This window comes from Diadema setosum, chromosome 6 (genome assembly GCF_964275005.1).
Source record: "Diadema setosum chromosome 6, eeDiaSeto1, whole genome shotgun sequence".
In the NCBI taxonomy this organism is placed as follows: domain Eukaryota; kingdom Metazoa; phylum Echinodermata; class Echinoidea; order Diadematoida; family Diadematidae; genus Diadema; species Diadema setosum.
In genome coordinates this window covers 449,930-469,747 of record NC_092690.1, presented here as the reverse complement: position 1 = coordinate 469,747, position 19,818 = coordinate 449,930, and the positions used below count along the sequence as shown (strand labels likewise).

Here is a 19,818-nt window from a genome sequence, read left to right as displayed (position 1 = left end):
TCTCAACTATGTTTCCTCATCTCCCAAATCCGGAGGTCACTGTGACGTGGTGCTTGGGTAGGCCTATGGGGTTACATACAACTACACTATAGGGTGGCACACACCTTGTATTAGAGTATGGTACTATGCAAATTCTGGTATCTGATTGGTAAGTGTCCATAAATACCATTTGTTTAAATGCATTCTAACAAGGCCTATTTGTTCTTTCCACAAACAAAAAGAGCATAAAGAATTGTTGTACTCATAGTTATGACTCCATCAAGTAAATCACTTGAATTCCAGGCCTGGGTAGCTTTCATAAGTGTACCCCTTCAACCACTGGCACTTGTTTTCAACAAAAGCACTGACACATGTAAATATTTCTGCTTGGATATCCTACAGTCAGTTTGCTCATCTTATCCGTACGCTTCTTGTCTGAAATGTCAGCCTTGGTGACTATAGACCTATATTTACACACTGTATTACAAAACTTAAAGTTTTACTGGCACTGTTTGATACACTACACTACAGTACTATCATTGCAACTCTGATTACTTGTAGGTACTTGCTATAGAAATGGTTCAATTTCTCCCCCCCCCCCTCCCCCCAAACAGTAGCCCAACCAGATGCGGTGCGAAGTACAGCGACTGGGACCCTGGGATGCACTTGGCCCTTGTTTGTTTTAAATCCTAGCTTTTTATTGATCCAGCTAGTCAACACTAAATTGCAAGATTTCAATTGATCCGTCCAAATTCCAGAACAGAACAACCTAAAAAAGCAAGGTCTATTCCACCCAAAAAGGTTCTCCAACCTCTTTGATTCCACCTCCCTGCTCAAAGAAGGTTTTAGACTAACCCCGGGGCGCTGTAGGCCCACACCAATATCAATAACGACACGTCTGTGTAGGGGTCGCTAATACGGTTGATACGGTTGATTAGTTCTAACCGCTGGACTAAAATAGTGAAATCGTGGAGCACGTACCCTTGGGCCAACTCTGAACTTTCTTTAAGACCTGCAAAAGTAGAACTTCTACTAGGCCTAGAACCTCTAGGCCCTACCTAGATGTAAACCCCTAACCGTTAGCTAGGTCTAGAAACTAGCCCAAATTACAAATAGGCCTACAGACTATTTTATATACTAATATAGGGCTAACACAGGCCTAGACCACAGAGTCTAATCGAGTGATATAGGCCTATCCAAAATAAATTTACACATCAATTAAAAAATTCAGCAAGCTTTCGCATCACATGGACAGTAGACTCTATCACTGCAAAATAACTAGCCCACATGTACAGGAGGGGAATGAGGCCAAGGGGGTAGGCCTAGGCTATGTAAAATCTAGATGGTTCTAGACTAGAGTATAGACTGTAATGTAGGCTACGTACATTGTGTAAAGCGTAGCGTAGGCCTAGCACCTATTCATCGCCATAGCACTCAACATCACTCTACCGTTAGCTCCTAATCCTGCTTGAAAGTAGCGGATTTTGATAATGAATCGATAATGAATAGCGTCTAGAGTACTTTCAGAAAGTCTAGATCTAGTTGACATTGACTTTTTTTCTTTCTTTTTTTTTTTAACTGGCCTATAGACATAAGAGCCCTGGCCCCTGCCTCTGGCAGCAGAACAAAAAGAAAAGAAAAGGAGCTTGCCAGTGCAAGAAAAAATGCTAACACAAAAAGTTATGTGTGGGACTATGATTGATGTACTGTGTGCCCAATGAGTGGTCGAGACGGCCACAACTCTGTCAGTTATAGGAAACACATTTTCCCATTTTTCAAGAAAATTCTTATAAGAAGTAAGTCTAAGGAACTAGCTCTTTTAAATACAAGACACAATGAGTAAATAATTAAATCAAAATCGACAATTTTTGTAACTTACTCTGTTTCGAATCCCCAATGATCGCACAGCAAACCTCCACCACAGCACAGGAGAGACACAACACATTGAGGTATATGGAGTCGGCTATCTCTCATGCATGCCAAAATGCATTGAAAAATGGACAAATTGGCTAGGCTTGTCTTGCCAGTCGCTTTTATAAATACAAAATACAGCAAGGGAGCTTGCAATTAATTGCATCTTGCAATTAATTGCAAGCTCCTTTCTTGCAACAGCAACTTGCAATTGATTGCAAGTTGCAATAGATCTATCTGTTGCAAAGCTGCAATAGATATTTGCAATTAATCGCAACTCGACTTTCTTGCAACACCCCCCTAGAGTAATATGAAGACGTTGCTCCTATATAAAAAAGCCTCTGAAAAAGTGTGCATTTAGTAATAGGCCTAGGTATCTTTTTCCATGGGTGGCTAGGGTAGTTGCGATTGTTGCTTAAACACGTAAAATACATAGACTTTCACCGCGGGGCAGCTGTTCGTGAACAGTGATGACATGAACAACTTGCTTATGTCAAATGACGTCATCAGAATTTAAGATTTTTGCTTAGCCAAATCGCCCGACTTAAGAAAAATGCCTTACAGTTTATGGAATACCGTTAGGGCGATTTTCTTTGCTAAGCAAAAATCTAAGACAAATTGCTTAAACTTAAGCAATTTGTCTTAGAAGTTTATGGAATACCGGCCCTGCTCTGCCTGTTTGTAAGTATCGGGCAGGTATTTGTGCAGCAAGGTATGGGCTTCAGTGCCCATCCGCTGAAGAGTAGGGGGGTCCTGGGCCTCCGTGGGTGTGGGAGACGGGGCCCTCGAGCTGCTTGAAAGGCAGGACACCGAATCGGTGTCGTCCCATGCTCGGTCGGGAGAGGCCATGACCTCAAAAGGCGGGTCCACATACAAGGGAGTGGTACTAGCCTGGTACGTCTCCTTCCCGGGGGGCGCACCCTGCGCCGCTGGAGGATGAGATGGCCTGTGCGGTGGTGCTGGCGGCGATATGATAGCCGCGGGCCCAGTGACAGGGCTTTCCGTGCTAGGCGGGTTGCCGTTCGCCCCAGTGGGTGGTGTCAAAGACCAGCCCTGGTGGGCGGCAAATGCCTGAAGCATGCCCATAAGTTTTCCTTCCGAAGGGACAGCTGTCGGGCGATCTTTGCCGGACTTTTTGTCCTTCTTCTTCCTTTTCTTAGCTTTCTTATCCTCTCTCTCGTAGGAAGGAGAGGCTTCTGCTACCCGCTTTAAGCCGCGGGAGGAAGGCTGGGCTGGTAGCGGGTCGAGGTTGTGGGTCAGAAGCGGGAGGGGGGACAATTCCCCAGGGTCCTGAGCCATGCGTCGGTCCGTGGCAACCACAAAAGATTGCCCGGCCCCCGGCGCTGCACGCCGAGCTTGCTCCCCAAGAGGTGGCGCAGAAACCACCGCTGGCTGGGAGGAAAGATCGACTGCGCAAACCAGGGGGACGGGGGACAGAACCCCTGCCGCCTGGGATGCGCTCCAGCCCGTAACGGGCACAGAAGCCTACCCGGCCACTGGCTGTGCATGCCCCGCCGGCTCCCCAAGCGGAGGCGTAAAAACCCCCGCTGGTTGGGAGCGCGGCGTCATCCCCTCGCCCTGGCTGGAGCCACTGACGGGGCGAAACCCGCCTGGGACGGCCTGGGCACCCTGGTCGTTGGCTGGCAGAACAGCCACAGGGCTTGGGGAAGCCGACTCGGGCGAAGGCCCGGCCGATGGGCGCCATGAACGACCCGAACCATAAGAAACTGTCTCCGAAGAGGAGCTCATAATGTTTCCAAAATTTGTGACCTAGAAACATACGCCTTGAAAAAGGCGGTTGGGTTTATATATACTGTTCTTATCTAAAGTCAAGTAATCTCGAAACGAGGATATGAGAACTTATAGGACTTACCCTGATGTTAGCTAGGCCACAGGATATGCACTCACGTCCCGACACGAACGTCTGCAGTCACGCAGAAAGGATCAGGAGCCGGCGCATGCACGGCGCGCGATATGCAAAAAGTCCCGCAGGGAAACACGTACGCGGGACTATACCGTGTCGGTACTGAACGAGGAGGTTACGATAGTACAATAAATCGTCTAAATCCCTCAAAATATTAAGGTTCTCAGATCAAAAAAGGTTACAAAATTATATAGAACACCATGAAGTTTGTAACACTAGAGAAATAAGATGATAGAGATACTCTGAAGGAACGATAGAAGGGGATGAATTCCCCGTCCAAAGAACTTAGCTGCTACGTCTAGGCAGCGAGCAAAGAAAGAGGAAGAGGGCGCCCGCGGACGGCGCAAGTGGGGGAGTCAGGGTGGGGAGTCAGGGGGTGGGGTGTGCACTCTACTTGGTTCTGTGTTAAAACTTGCTCGTTTGGCGTGCGTAGTCAGTGACTAGCAAAATAGGTGGTTACATTGATTTATTGCTGTAAATATGCAAGCTGTCAGTGTTGTGCTGTTGTTTAATGTGCACTTGGTTAATCTTAATCACACACTGTGTTTTATATTAGGATCACGATCTCATCAAAATATTTACTAATCAGTATTGTTTCGGTTAGATATTTTGAACATTATGTTTTATTATTTAGCAAGTATATGAAGAGTTTGTTTGCAAAACCCGATAAGTCCATTTTTGAAGATTTTGAAGTACGGTCTCTGTGATAAAGTACAAAATAATACCTTTTAAATGATATATTGGTCACTAGATATAAAGGTACATTTTTGAAGTTATGGTAAAAAGAAGCAAAAATTTTCTTATTATTCTCTTTATTTTTCTTGACCTTTAATCGCAAATATCTCCATTTGGCAAATATGGACTTATCGGTTTTTGCGAACAAACTCTTCATATCTAAAGAAAGTAATTTACGTTCAAATTACAGAACAACCGGCAAAACATTCATATATATAAATAACAGTGTCTGGTAATTAAGACTAGCTTTGTAGATACTGCGTTTTTCCTTGGTTAAATATTCATCATGTAGATACTGCGTTTTTTCTTGGGGAAAGTGCAAGTTAAGTGTAGATACTGCGTTTGGCAGTTACGGAAAAGTAGCTTTCCAAACATTTTTTTCAAAAATCTGAATATGTCATATGAAGGATTGCCCACTGACTATATTTATGCAAAAAAGTCAATATCGCCAAAAATGTTAGATACTGCGTTTTTCCTTGGGGGGCAGTTAACTGCGACAGCCGCCACACGGAGTGTGGCGGCTGCGCCGTGGTCCCATTCAAGATCTTCATGTTGAACAAACGGGTGCCTTTGCGGCGCTATATTTCCTTAATTTTTCAACAGAAACTACTAGGAATACTCACATGGGTCGATGAAACCTAAATGACTATCATCGGCGACTGTTTGATGCATTTCATTGCTTGTGATGCACAAAATGATGTCTTATAAGCAGCTCACCTATGTTCACAGAATTCACAATCACTTGCACAAGCGCACAGAATACTTGAACTGTATTGCTAGCCTTTTGTCAAGGCCCTCTCGCTGTAACTGAAGAGCGAACGGACGAGCGAAGCTAGTCCATCCGAGCGCACAGCGCTACCCCACTCGACTGGCTCTCCACACCATACAGCAAGAGGGCCTTGACAAAAGGCTACGTATCACTTGCTACAGACGTAAATATTCATAAATGAATGATACACGCCAAAAAAAAAAAAAAAATGAAATAACAACAACATGCTGCTGGCATTTTTTTTCCGTACCCTTAATACGCCGAAGAAATGTGTTCCAGTAATGCTGCTTGAATCGCTTACAAAATAATAATAATAATGTCTTGATCATGCACACTGAGTTCATGAATATTCATTTACAATGTTACTAGTATTATGTACATCGACGATGCGACCGATGGGGAAAAAAAAAAAAACAAGGAAAAACTGAAACCCCACCTCTTCCTCTATCTCACTGAATATGGCATCCATGATGCTGTGATTCAAATCACAATTCTATATAAACTAGACTGTTAGTAGTTGTAACTAAGCCAGCCGTGTAATTGTATACAAAATGATACAGTACTGTACTACAGTATTGCAAACGTTGAAAATGAACTGTTTGATGCATATTCATTTCACCTTGTAATTATGCACTGAGTAATTATGCATTATTCATATCCTTGAGCTTCCCTACCGATGACGTCATTATTTACGCATGCGTAGATGCGTGCAAATGGATACACGTTCAAAATGGCAGCAAGGGGCAGGTCGCTTACTCGTAAAAAATGTGGAAAATTTTGCAGTTTCCAGATGAATTGGTGAGAAGAACCAAGCCAATGAAGTAATCTATACTTCAATTCTGATCGTTACTGTGTTCATTATCGAAATTTAGTTATTGTTTATTTGTGAAGTCGCCGCATGTGGTAATAGGGGAGCTCACATAAGCGAAACCGCGGGGAAGCCGCCAGGATCGCGCCTGGCGGCGCGGTCTCCGGGGCTAGGGGGCAGTATACTCTGGCAGGTGTCTATGGGAAATGCGTGTTGTAGCAACATCAAACCGTCCTCAACGGGTTAATATTGGAATTTCGTGCCAAATGTTAAAGCGGAAATCTTGGTTTAGGTTACGATTACGGTTGGGGTAAGGGTTGCGGTAAAGGTTAGGGTTAGGGTTTAGGGTTAGGGTTAGGGTTAGGGTTAGGGTTTAGAGTTTAGGGTTAGGGTTAGGGGTTAGGGTTAGGGTTTAGGGTTAGGGTTAGGGTTAGGGTTAGGGTTAGGGTTAGGGTTAGGGTTAGGGTTAGGGTTAGGGTTAGGGTTAGGGTTAGGGTTAGGGTTAGGGTTAGGGTTAGGGTTAGGGTTAGGGTTAGGGTTAGAGTTAGGGCATTTGCCAAGTATGAAAAGTGCTAGTTAAGATCCCAAATTTTGTGTATAGGTAGTACACCTGCTAGTTAGTAAATTCCCAAAATTTTGGACCTTAACTCCTATAACTTTTTTTTTGGCGCCATTTTGAATTTTTTTTGGAAAAATTTTCAAAGTATTTTTTCAAAGAAAATTTTTTTTAAAAAAAATGCTTAGAATTGTCTGAAACGTGTAAAAAACACATTTTGGGGAAAAAAATTTTCCATAGGTTTTGTACACAATTTTTTTTTGTCGGAAAACCCCATAGGTTTAGTACATATGTACAAAGCCTATGGGATTTTCTGACTTGGAATTTTTTTGCACCCTTGCATAGGAATTGTACATGGGGTTAGGGTTAGGGTTAGGGTTAGGGTTAAGGTTAGGAGTTAGGGTTAGGGTTAGGGTTAGGGTTAGGGGTTAGGGTTAGGGTTAGGGTTAGGGGTAGGGGTTAGGGTTAGGGTTAGGGTTAGGGTTAGGGTTAGGGTTAGGGTTAGGGTTAGGGTTAGGGCTAGATTTCAAATAAAAAAGGACCTCCGTAACCCCCGAAAAAGACCTTTATGTACCCCAAAAAAGACGGCCCCCATAAAAGACCATTATGTACCTGTCCTTTTTGGGGGATGGTCTTTTTTGGGGGACATAACGGTCCTTTTTGGGTTACATAAAGGTCCTTTTTGGGTTACATGTCCTTTTTGGGGGACCTAAAGGTCCTTTGTGGGGTACATAAAGGTCTTTTTTCGGGTCGACGGGAGTCCTTTTTCGGGGTACTTGGTCTTTTTTCAGGTACTCAAAGGTCTATTTTGGGGGACTTAAAAGTCCTTTTATGGGGATGGTCTTTTTTGGGGTACCGAAAGGTCTTTTTTCAGGTACATGAGTCCTTTTTGGGGGACAGTCTTTTTTCGGGTACATAGGACCTTTGAGTCCCCGTAAAAGGACTTTTAAGTACCCTTAAAAAGACCATGTACCCGAAAAAGGACTTTATTGTACCTTTGTATTTTTTCTTAAATTCTTAAAAATCGGTGTGAGAATCCAAAATTGTTTTTTGGCAAATATGTACAGTTCTATCCAAAGAATAATCACACAAAAGGATTAAAATAAATTCTATCAAACAGAAAAAAGAGAGCAAAAAAACTAAAAAATCATTTTTTTAAATAATTTTCGCTTTTTAAGGGCATTTTCAATCATAAATATCTCGATAAGGAATCAATTTAGAAAAAAGAAAATTCTTGGATTCAATGCGGAAATTTCCCTTCTCTATCATATGTGCTGGGCATTTCCAGAAAATGAATAGTGAAAAAATGACAGCAGATTTTCTTCGTAAACCTCGTTTTTAGAAATTTTCAGAACTGGCCCCGAAATAGTGTATATGAGACCTGGCCTCTGCCAAAACCCGACACTTCTCGGCAAAGTGATTACGCACGACAGCCCGAAAAAGGTCAAAAAGTTACCTCAGGGACCAACTTGACATTTTGGTATCATGTTGTACGGGAAATGTTCTAGTTTCTGATGATATAAACAACATTTCGAAATACAATCTACAAAATGTGAAATTTTGAAGAGAAAGGTGGGATATCAGTCTCAAAAGTTGACAAAATCTTACGTCTGAGGACCAAATCGCCTTCGTTTACGGCGAAAATGACTGTTCTTTTAGCGATCGTGTCTAAGAAATTCTGCGTTGAACCCTAGTACACATTGTCATGGCGTACACGTGATCGAAATACGCGTTCACGATTGGTCAACTGCCCCGGAGACCCTTGTTTACAAGCCATCTACGTGTTATACTATGGGGATTGCTGCATAACAGCAGCCGCGGCCGCGGTGTGTGTAGTGGTAGTGTAGGCTTACCGCATGCAACACACGTATCGTGACTGCTGTTCAGTACGGAAATGTGACATTTTTCCGCTTTGTTAGACTGTTTTTTAGCAAGTTGAGGTAGAAATTGGAAGCCTTAAAATCAACACATAAGAGGAAAAGAAGGTCACATTTATCATCATGCAATTTCGAAGAAGGATCAAGCTGAAATCACGGCATCAAGGAGTACCTGTTCACTGTCGATTCTGCTGGTACGTGCGTGTTGTGCGTACACCTGATCACGGCAATCGCGAATCTTGAGCTGATTACGGTAGGTTTTGTGCTTTTCAAACGTTGTATTTCCGTAAATTTGTTGATGTAAAAATGATGTCAAATCAATTACAGCTCCTTGGCTTACTTATCATCCTTCATGAGTATCTAAGTTACCTCAACTATACGCAATTTCCCCACAATGATCGATTTGTTGTGTCAGTACTGAAAATGTTAGTCTGTACGAAGGAACAGCTGATCACGGCGATCGTGAATCTTGAGCTGATTACGATAGGTTATGTGCTTTTAAAACTTTGTTTTTCTGTAAATTTGTGGGTGTAAAAAATTTATTCCAAACCCATAATGGCTCCTTGACTTATTTTTTTTTTCTTTTCTGGGTACTTAAAATTGCCTCAGCTTCAAACGGAGATTCATAACGATATGGTCACGACATTCAAAACTGCAGTATTTATGGCGTATTTGAGGTAAGAATTAGGCAAATTTGTGTTATATCTTTAGGATAAACAAGCTACAGATCCTTAGGGTGACAATAGGTGGTACCCCCAACCCTACATTTTTTCTTCTTACTTTCAAAGTCTCAGAAAGAGCTCACTCAGATATTGGTCAAAGTAGACAAAATGTTGACTGGTTCATTTTGCTGTTTAAGTGAGATGCGAAATATCTCATAAATTTGATTTTTTTTTTCCAGTGGATACATGATTACAGCTGTATGTGGCATTTTAATGTAAATAACGACACTGACATGGTGATAAATACTCTAATCTTTGCAGGTACACCTAAGTTTCCTCGACAAGAGAATCCCGTAGCTCTTCGCTGGAAAAGTACGGCATCTCTCGAGGTTCCACGGCAACAATGAGCACACTACCAGGCAGCTTGCATGGCATCTTGAGACGTTTTGGGGAAGCTTAGAACCGCAGTCCTAATCTCAGGAACAGGATTCCAAGCATTATGAGCTGATTTCAGGGATTATGGGTTGTAGTTGTTGCATAGTGGACTCCCATTGTCTATAACAAAGTCCTCGGGACCAGCAGTATTTCTAAACAATGAAATAACATAGGGAAGATAATGTTGCGGCCTGAATTTTAATTTTGCTTTACTGGAATTTCGTTATAATACAAATAGGAGTGCACTGTAATTTTTTCTTCTTCTATCTTTTCTTTTTTTGTCTCCTTCAAGTGTACTCCTTACTGGTCAATGTTCCTAATGCCAGTGATTGCCATTTGAATAGCATCATATACCTTGACCTTCACTCTCAATATTCAATCAGCGATTGTCCTTTGATATAAAAAGGCACGCAACATTTTGGTTTGGTAGATTTCCTGTATTCTTGTGTGAGGCTGTCATTTCTTGTTTCATCACTGCTCCCATGTAACAGACATGACTGTAGTTGCTTTGTCGGTTATTCATTTCCCATCATCATTCAACAAGAACTTTGTGCACTGGCAGATCCCGAGGGGTGTGCACCAGGCACGCACCCCCATTTTATTTTTTGTTAAAACAAAAGAAATAGAAAAAATGGGGGATGGACATGTGCGCCCCCTTTCAATTTGTAAAGGTGCATCACCTTCATGAAAGTACTGGATGTGCATTATGCAGTGAGCCTGTTTCAAAATCGAACAGCGATGTAATCATTCTCTGTGTTGAATTTATTAGCTGAAAACTATTGATACTTTCCAGTATACACAACAGTACAGCACAGATTTTTTTAATTTCTGTGTAAATCCTTGGTTTTCTATGATTTATTTCATTAAAAGTACAATTGTACATTTATAATGTGACATAACATTGGTCGTCCCCATGACAATTCTTTAAAAAAAGTTAATTGTGATATGCTGTTTTTAGCATATTTTCCTTTCGTGTTTTATTCACGCCGAGTCACAGTGGTAAACATGTTATCGCGCACTTATCAAGAGTACGCGTACTTGTAACAAAGGTTCGCGCACTCAGCTTGGCCATGCATCCAGTAAAAACTGATGCATGGCTGGCCATGCATCCAGTAAAAACGGTAAGCACAGGTATGCATGCCCGTTTACGGCAAGCCAAAAGGAAATACATCCAGTAATTTTGTCATCGGGTAACACGATAGAAAAATGGGTTTTTGACAAGAAAATTACCCATTCTATAAATCAGATGACGCACATGTCTTTTCGTGCGTCAGTCTGAATATAGTGTGCATGCGGTAACTATGGAATTTAGCCTAAACCCACTCGGCTTCGCCTCGTGGGTTAAGCATTCCATAGTTACCTTATGCACACAATTCCGACTGACGCACTCAGACCTGTGCGTCATTTATATATTGTTTTTTTTATTGTTTTTAATTGTCTCTATTGTACCGGTATTTTAATACACTCTGGAAACTGAGAAGTATGCAGGTTACTGGTTGGTTTTGCCACTTGGAATGCAATTTAGCAACATGTACACTTTGTAGGACTTAACATGTACACTTTGTAGGACTATTTACATGAACAACACTAAGTGTATGGTGTCCAGTTAATCATTGCGGGGGGTCCCGTTGTAATTTTTTTTGGGGGGACATACTATATTTCAAGATTCGTTTGCATGAAAATTTACAAAAATTTGGTAATTTGAGATAAAACATTTATAGGAAAAAGGATTACTTTCCCCCTGTATAAAATGAACTAGCCCAACACAATTTCGTTCTAAATCTAATGGCTATGGTTTAGACCGATAAGATGCCTGATCTTATGAAGGACCTGTTTAGCGGATCTTGTTTGGAGTTTCCCTCTGTGTAGATTCAGCGTTTCTACTACCTCCTGGTTACAGTAAAGTCATGTACACTGTGCTGGAAAAAATTGAAGAGTGTGACTGGATTCTAATAAATAGTACTATGTTCCAATATGCTGGTATTTGATGTGTTTCAAGGTGTATTTTTTAATATGGGCATTCACATGCATGTACAGTATGTGTATGTAAGTTATGTACAGGTGGATGATAAAATTTGTGCATGTAAACATCCTAGAGTGCCAGTTGATTATGCTTTGCATAATAGTGCTGTTATTTGATACGTTTGACAGTGAATGTGTTTGTGCCCGTGCATGTGCGCGTATGTGTGTGTTGGTACATGTGTGTGTTTGTGTATTCATCTCTTACTGATTATTGTTAGGGGCGAGTGGTGAAAATATGTGACCCTGCACCACAAAACGAACAAAAAGTCGGCAGACATGAATTTTCAGGGGCAGATTCTGAAAGAGCAGACTCTAAGCTTTAAAATAATGTATAACTCAATACAAATGGACCTTCCTAACCCATCTAAATAATGAAAAGAAAGTACAGTGCTGTACACACTCTGGAAAAGTATTTACTGAGAAAAAGGGGCTTCAAAGGTTAGGGTCTATTCAAGCTCCGTGCAATGAATGGAACAAAAAACAGGAAGCAAAACTCCCTAGCAACCACTATGAAGGGATTATCGGATTAGGCTGAAATTTTGCACAGTAATTAAGGACATGCTGTTAATGGCTGGTACCAACTTTCAGTACAAGGGCATTTTCCTATCAAAAGTTATCAGTGCAGAGAGATTCCTCTGGTCAGCGGGATCGAGGCTGCGCAGCCCCTCGTTCAATGCCCGAGCCACCCGGGCGTCACTGAAGGCAGAGTTCGCTGCTGCAGTTCTCCAGCCCGCACCCGGCGGCGGCGGTCCACGGCACTGCGGCCGATAGTTCGGGAAAACGACCGGCATCGCTACTCAGATTGTGTCTAATTACACGTAGATTAAGAGATGACTTACGTGCAATATAATCTAAATTAGTAATATCAACGGAAATGCTAGGGTTAGGGCACGATCTATCAAAACAAGACGTCAAAATCTAGGTACACTAGCTAAAAGTATGTAACATGTATTATGTGTATATGCGTTAGTTAATGAAGATGGCGGACAAAAGACAAAAGTACAATTTTTCTTCACGGTCAAAACTCCTCAAATTCCAAGTTGTGAATGTAAATTTGTCGTTATAATAACTTTTTAATGGTAAATTATTTATTTAAAGTCATTTAAAACTGCTAAATGCATTGATATTGTAATTATTATAACATCAATCTACTACATGTTAAACTGGCAACATTTCATTTCGCACGCCAGCTGATCCTTGCAAGGCGAGCTCGGAAGGCAGCCAATCAGCACTCAAAATAGCGAAAGCCCTAGCAACAGCATTTCATTTTCGCCAGCATTAACTAGCTAAGAAAGCAGCTTTTGCTTAAGTTATGGTCTTCTAATATGTTGAATGTCGTAAAAACCAAAAATGGAGAAAACGAAGGTCAAAGTTCAGCACTCACTTCAAACATAAGACACATTCTGCAATCACCCATTAACTCCTTGACAACGCTATCAGCCAAACATCCAATGAAGCTAAAATTTGGTACAAACAGTCTTTACACATGAAACAAGGTCATCACAAAAGAAGAATCAGATTCAATGATATTCAATGGTGTTATTATGCAATTAAAAACAATGAAATACAAAGAAAATAACACGTGTTATCGAAGGCATAACACTAAGACTCCTGTCATTAATGACGAGACTACACTGTGTACCTTCTACAATGGTTTTTGTTTTGTTTTGTTTTTGTTTTTTTGCAAATCAGTGATTTCTTCACACTCTGAATACATTTTTGCAGTTGTTTCATACATCATACAATATGTTTTATAATGTTTGTAATAATAAATTTGGGCTGTTGTGCTCCTCTTTGATGTAACCAAGTAACCAAGTCTTTGGGAGCAGAGCGCCATCTGCGGCGAAAGTTGTGCCATGGTGATTTTTCTTGAATTTTTCTAACCCTTACCTAATTAGGGTTAAAAATTTTCAACTTTTTCTTGGGAGATAGAAATTTTCTTTTTTAATATAGTGTAGAACAAGTCTTAAGGCTTATTTTAGATGAAAAAAAAATTCATTACGTCTACGAAAAAGGATTTTATCAGTGATGCAAGAAGAGCCTAATTTGGAAAAATTAAAAGACGCAACACCAATTTTGTCCAAAAAATTGCCATATTTTCGTTAAAAATAGTCCGTTTGAGCTATTTTTTGGATATGTTATAGAAAATGGTATGGGCTTTCTGCCCAGCATTGTTTTAATTTTTTTTCTCTGAAAATAAAATGTGCTATTTTCAGCCCTAGAACAGGCACCTTACTTCTATCCTGCGTACAACCCAACTGCATTTTTTGGTTAGGATTGAACATTGAACTTTGACCTGCAGGGGTTAGAGGTCAAAGGTCATGGGGTTAAGTACTAGCTAAATAAGGTACAATTCAAAAACCCTAACTAAGTTGAGTTGGAACCGTAACCATGGTAACCAAATAAAGGACCCCCGGGTACCTATAATATTTTGGAAACGCCCTATATTTCTCGTCTGCAGAAAAATTTCACAAAAAATGGTATAGGATCGATCGGTTATAATTAAATCATATATTATATCAATTTCAGCTCAAAAAAGTAAGAAATAAGAAAGTAATAACGATTTTTCTAAGAAAATAGTAGGGTTAGCAAAAAAGACCTCTGCGTACCCCAAAAGGGACCGTTTGGTCCCTCATCTGAGTTTGCGCTTCAGGTACTCAAAGGTCTATTTTGGGGGACTTAAAAGTCCTTTTTGGGGGATGGTCTTTTTTGGGGTACCTAAAGGTCTTTTTGTAAAAAGACCTTTAGGTACCCCAAAAAAGACCATCCCCCAAAAAGGACTTTTAAGTCCCCCAAAATAGACCTCTGAGAACCTGAAAAAAAAAAGACCTTTAGGTACCCCAAAAAAGACCTCTGCGTACCCCAAAAGGGACCGTTTGGTCCCTCATCTGAGTTTGCGCTTCAGGTACTCAAAGGTCTATTTTGGGGGACTTAAAAGTCCTTTTTGGGGGATGGTCTTTTTTGGGGTACCTAAAGGTCTTTTTGTTAAAAAAAAAAAAAGAAGACCTTTAGGTACTCAGGGACCAACTTGACATTTTGGTATCATGTTGTACGGGAAATGTTCTAGTTTCGAAATACAATCTACAAAATGTGAAATTTTGAAGAGAAAGGTGGGATGTCATAGTCTCTAAAGTTGACAAAAACTTACGTCTGATCGAAGACCAAATCCCCTTCGTTTACGGCGAAAATGACTGTTCTTTTGGCGATCGTGTCTAAGAAATTCTGCGTTGAACCCTAATAGTACACACATTTGTCTCCCAGACGCGTAAACAGCCTCGTTACCAAGACACCAGATCGAAATACGCGTTGTTCGCGCGCGATTGGTCAACTGCGCGCGCGCGCCGGAGACCCTTGTTTACAAGCCATCTACGTGTTATACTATGGGGATTGCTGCATAACAGCAGCGGCCGCGGTGTGTGTAGTGCTAGTGGAGGCTTACCGCATGCAACACACGTATCGTGACTGCTGTTCAGTACGGAAATGTGACATTTTTCCGCTTTGTTAGACTGTTTTTTAGCAAGTTGAGGTAGAAATTGGAAGCCTTAAAATCAACACACAAGAGGAAAAGAAGGTCACATTTATCATCATGCAATTTCGAAGAAGGATCAAGCTGAAATCACGGCATCAAGGAGTACCTGTTCACTGTCGATTCTGCTGGTACTGTTGTGCGTGTTGTGCGTACACCTGATCACGGCAATCGCGAATCTTGAGCTGATTACGGTAGGTTTTGTGCTTTTCAAACGTCGTATTTCCGTAAATTTGTTGATGTAAAAATGATGTCAAATCAATTACAGCTCCTTTGCTTACTTATCATCCTTCATGAGTATGTAAGTTACCTCAACTATACGCAATTCCCCCACAATGATCGATTTGTTGTGTCAGTAATCTACTAACAGCAAATTGTGCCTGTAGCATGTTAGTCTGTACGAAGGAACAGCTGATCACGGCGATCGTGAATCTTGAGCTGATTACGATAGGTTATGTGCTTTTAAAACTTTGTTTTTCAGTAAATGTGTGGGTGTAAAAATTTATTCCAAACCCATAATGGCTCCTTGACTTATTTTTTTTCTTTTCTGGGTACTTAGAATTGCCTCAGCTAAACGCAATTCCCCCACAACGATCGATTTGTTGTAACACTCACACTGTCACAGCACAAATTGTGGCTGTTTTCTACATGTACTTCACTCAACATTCCCCGCTTGTACAGTTGCAGAAAATAATGAACGAACTTTCCTTGCATGTTTGTCCATATTTTCTTTCAAGGTAGGGCCTACCTGTAAACGCAAGCTTATTTTGAACCTATGATTAGAACAAGAAGCGAATTTTTCCTCACATATATCGTAATATTGGTATTTAGTGTGGTTTTAACAGGTGGTACTGTACGTCGTGTGAGTATTCCAATCTGGAAAAGTTGTCAATCCTAGCGTGAATTATCAATCATATCAAGCAAACTATATGTACGTAGCTGTAGTAACATCAGCTTTCGTTCTCGAAGTGTTCAAATTAACATTAACTTGTCTATGGTGTCTACACATTGCAATGTGTACTTTGTAGACACCGTAGACAAGTTAATGTACAAGGTAGGCAACCTACTAGAAATTATCTGTATAGGCTACACTGTGTCGAATGTAGTCACGACAATTACACAAGAAAGAACAATAAATAGACTCGTATATTTGAAGTTTTGATATTCTATAAATTTAGCACTTTCAATAGCAGGGATGACTGACACCTACAAAATATTTATTGCATAGAATTTCTACTTCATAATTTTACACACCTCAGTTTTATTGCTGTGGATTATCACTATTGTGATGCATTGTAATTACATGTATTGTCTTTCTCGTCAAAATCTATGGTTAATGCAGGTGGCCGATGCGAGAAGAGGTCCAGGGGTCCATCATGCTGTCCGCTTCCTGTTTCGTTGTAGGGGCCCACTCTAAGTGTACATGCACATCTGGGTGAAGTCTGGTGTGAAGTCCTGTGATGTCGAGCTTCTTCCAACTTCTGTCTCCAACATGAAGGTACGACTACATGTACTGTTTAAGGTGATTTTATGATTGTGTAGAGATATTTTTTAAGCTGTATGGTAGGGGTACCACCTATCGGCAGGGTACCTTCCCATCGGCACCCTGCATATCATGGCTGTTTACGTATAGAACGAAAAGGTTCACGCGGGATTAAGTGTCATTAGCTATAAAGACAATAAAAACGAAGAAACGATAATCAAAGTCAAAAACAAACTAACAAACCAAGCGAAAAATTACACATCCGCTCAGCAACGACGCATGGCTGTGAAATTTACGTGTATTACCTATGCCATGAAATTCACGTGTATTACCTATGCTGTGAAATTCACGTGTATTACCTATGGAGGGGAGGGGTGCCGATCGCAAGGTACCCTTTTTAACTGCGCGAAGAAAACAGAACGCACGCACTAAAATTGCGCTATCTTAAAACGGAGATTCATAACGAGATGGTCACGACATTCAAAATTGCAGTATTTATGGCGTATTTGAGGTAAGAATTAGGCAAATTTGTGTTATATTTTTAGGATAAACAAGCTACAGATCCTTAGGGTGACAATAGGTGGTACCCCCAACCCTACATTTTTTTTTCTTACATTCAAAGTCTCAGAAAGAGCTCACGCAGATATTGGTCAAAGTAGACAAAATGTTGACTGGTTCATTTTGCTGTTTAAGTGAGATGCGAAATATCTCATAAATTTGATTTTTTTTTCCAGTGGATACATGATTACAGCTGTATGTGGCATTTTTAATGTAAATAATGACACTGACATGGTGATAAATACTCTAATCTTTGCAGGTACACCTAAGTCTCCTCGACGAGAGAATCCTGTGGCTCTTCGCTGGAAAAGTACGGCATCTCTCGAGGTTCCACGGCAACAATGAGCACACTACCAGGCAGCTTGCATGGCATCTTGAGACGTTTTGGGGAAGCTTAGAACCGCAGTCCTAATCTCAGGAACAGGATTCCAAGCATTATGAGCTGATTTCAGGGATTATGGGTTGTAGTTGTTGCATAGTGGACTCCCATTGTCTATAACAAAGTCCTCGGGACCAGCAGTATTTCTAAACAATGAAATAACATAGGGAAGATAATGTTGCGGCCTGAATTTTAATTTTGCTTTACTGGAATTTCGTTATAATACAAATAGGAGTGCACTGTAATTTTTTCTTCTTCTATCTTTTCTTTTTTTGTCTCCTTCAAGTGTACTCCTTACTGGTCAATGTTCCTAATGCCAGTGATTGCCATTTGAATAGCATCATATACCTTGACCTTCACTCTCAATATTCAATCAGCGATTGTCCTTTGATATAAAAAGGCACGCAACATTTTGGTTTGGTAGATTTCCTGTATTCTTGTGTGAGGCTGTCATTTCTTGTTTCATCACTGCTCCCATGTAACAGACATGACTGTAGTTGCTTTGTCGGTTATTCATTTCCCATCATCATTCAACAAGAACTTTGTGCACTGGCAGATCCCGAGGGGTGTGCACCAGGCACGCACCCCCATTTCATTTTTTGTTAAAACAAAAGAAATAAGAAAAAATGGGGGATGGACATGTGCGCCCCCTTTCAATTTGTAAAGGTGCATCACCTTCATGAAAGTACTGGATGTGCATCATGCAGTGAGCCTGTTTCAAAATCGAACAGCGATGTAATCATTCTCTGTGTTGAATTTATTAGCTGAAAACTATTGATACTTTCCAGTATACACAACAGTACAGCACAGATTTTTTTAATTTCTGTGTAAATCCTTGGTTTTCTATGATTTATTTCATTAAAAGTACAATTGTACATTTATAATGTGACATAACATTGGTCGTCCCCATGACAATTCTTTAAAAAAAGTTAATTGTGATATGCTGTTTTTAGCATATTTTCCTTTCGTGTTTTATTCACGCCGAGTCACAGTGGTAAACATGTTATCGCGCACTTAGCAAGAGTACGCGTACTTGTAACAAAGGTTCGCGCACTCAGCTTGGCCATGCATCCATTAAAAACTGATGCATGGCTGGCCATGCATCCAGTAAAAACGATAAGCACAGGTATGCATGCCCGTTTACGGCAAGCCAAAAGGAAATACATCCAGTAATTTTGTCATCGGGTAACACGATAGAAAAATGGGTTTTTGACAAGAAAATTACCCATTCTATAAATCAGATGACGCATATGTCTTTTCGTGCGTCAGTCTGAATATAGTGTGCATGCGGTAACTATGGAATTTAGCCTAAACCCACTCGGCTTCGCCTCGTGGGTTAAGCATTCCATAGTTACCTTATGCACACAATTCCGTCTGACGCACTCAGACCTGTGCGTCATTTATATATTGTTTTTTATTGTTTTAAATTGTCTCTATTATACCGGTATTTTAATACACTCTGGAAACTGAGAAGTATGCAGGTTACTGGCTGGTTTTGCCACTTGGAATGCAATTTAGCAACATGTACACTTTGTAGGACTATTTACATGAACAACACTAAGTGTATGGTGTCCAGCTAATCATTGGGGGGGGGGGGTCCCGTTGTAATTTTTTTGGGGGACATACTGTATTTCAAGATTCGTTTGCATGAAAATTTACAAAAATTTGGTAATTTGGGCTAAAATATTTATAGGAAAAAGGATTACTTTCCCCCTGTATAAAATGAACTAGCCCAACAGAATTTTGTTCTAAATTCAATGGCTATGGTTTAGACCGATAAGATGCCTGATCTTATCAAGGACCTGTTAAGCGGATCTTGTTTGGAGTTTCCCTCTGTGTAGATTCAGCGTTTCTACTACCTCCTGGTTACAGTAAAGTCATGTACACTGTGCTGGAAAAAATTGAAGAGTGTGACTGGATTCTAATAAATAGTACTATGTTCCAATATGCTGGTATTTGATGTGTTTCAAGGTGTACTTTTTAATATGGGCATTCACATGCATGTACAGTATGTGTATGTAAGTTATGTACAGGTGGATGATAAAATTTGTGCATGTAAACATCCTAGAGTGCCAGTTGATTATGCTTTGCATAATAGTGCTGTTATTTGATACGTTTGACAGTGAATGTGTTTGTGCCCGTGCATGTGCGCGCATGTGTGTTGGTACATGTGTGTGTTTGTGTATTCATCTCT

The 19,818-nt window shown here is 40.6% G+C and overlaps 2 long non-coding RNA genes across 2 annotated transcripts; both read left to right on the top strand.

The window, feature by feature from the left end:
* Positions 1-8,537: 8,537 nt before the first annotated feature.
* Positions 8,538-11,639, top strand: LOC140229879 (uncharacterized). Its single transcript, XR_011901331.1, has 2 exons — positions 8,538-8,812; positions 9,543-11,639. It is a non-coding gene; the product is annotated as an uncharacterized lncRNA (long non-coding RNA).
* A 3,342-nt stretch (positions 11,640-14,981) lies between these two features.
* LOC140229394 (uncharacterized) lies at positions 14,982-19,579 on the top strand. The gene is made up of 3 exons (XR_011901292.1): positions 14,982-15,398; positions 16,547-16,702; positions 17,505-19,579. It is a non-coding gene; the product is annotated as an uncharacterized lncRNA (long non-coding RNA).
* The last annotated feature ends 239 nt before the right edge of the window (positions 19,580-19,818 follow it).